A 786-nucleotide genomic window follows, 5' to 3' on the forward strand; every position below is an offset into this window, starting at 1 on the left:
TAATTGCGACTTCCTCAGTCTTAGTAATTAGTGTACCCCTTGTATTTGCTTCTCCTGATGGTTGGTCAAATAATAAAAATGTTGTATTTTCCGGTACATCATTATGGATTGGACTAGTCTTTCTCGTAGCTATTCTGAATTCTCTCATTTCTTAAATGAAATTTGGTTAATATTTATTAACCCCATAAAAAAGAAATAATAAAGGCCATTTCTTCTAAAAAATTAGAATAGTGAGACGTATTAAAACGCAATTTGCGTTCCGAATTGCTAGCTCTTCTCTTTCAGTATTATGAAATTCCATTCCCATTAGAATATTCATTGACAGATAATAAAAAAAGGAAAACTCTAATATAATAGAAAATGAAATGAAACGGTCGACCCAGACATAGAAGGTCGACCCAGGCGGATATACGCTATAAAATATATACCGTAGCGAGCGTAGTTCAATGGTAAAATATCTCCTTGCCAAGGAGAAGATACGGGTTCGATTCCCGCCGCTCGCACCGCTTAATTTATCAAAGTACTATGATAAAAAGTTTAGTCTAGTTAACTGTTTAACTACTTATATTAAATTAAGTATTAATTAGGTGTTAGTCTAGTGCCGTATCCCTTACTATCTTACCCTTCCTTTGCATCCCACTCAAAAAAAGAGGGCGCTCCAGAGGCAGAAATAGAACTCGCCAACAGAGCTCCAAAAATTGGGTATTAACTGAGACAAACAACGGGCAAACTTTTTTTAAAGGGAAGGGAGAGGTAGACTGTCCCTTTCGTTTCATTTTTATTTTC

The 786-nt window shown here is 35.5% G+C and overlaps 1 non-coding gene across 1 annotated transcript; it reads left to right on the plus strand.

The window, feature by feature from the left end:
• The first annotated feature begins 432 nt into the window (after positions 1-432).
• Positions 433-503, plus strand: TRNAG-GCC (transfer RNA glycine (anticodon GCC)). Its single transcript has one exon. It is a non-coding gene; the product is annotated as a tRNA-Gly (tRNA).
• The last annotated feature ends 283 nt before the right edge of the window (positions 504-786 follow it).

This window comes from Triticum urartu, unplaced genomic scaffold (assembly GCF_056163025.1).
Source record: "Triticum urartu cultivar PI428250 unplaced genomic scaffold, HENAU_Tu73 scaffold1, whole genome shotgun sequence".
NCBI lineage: Eukaryota > Viridiplantae > Streptophyta > Magnoliopsida > Poales > Poaceae > Triticum > Triticum urartu.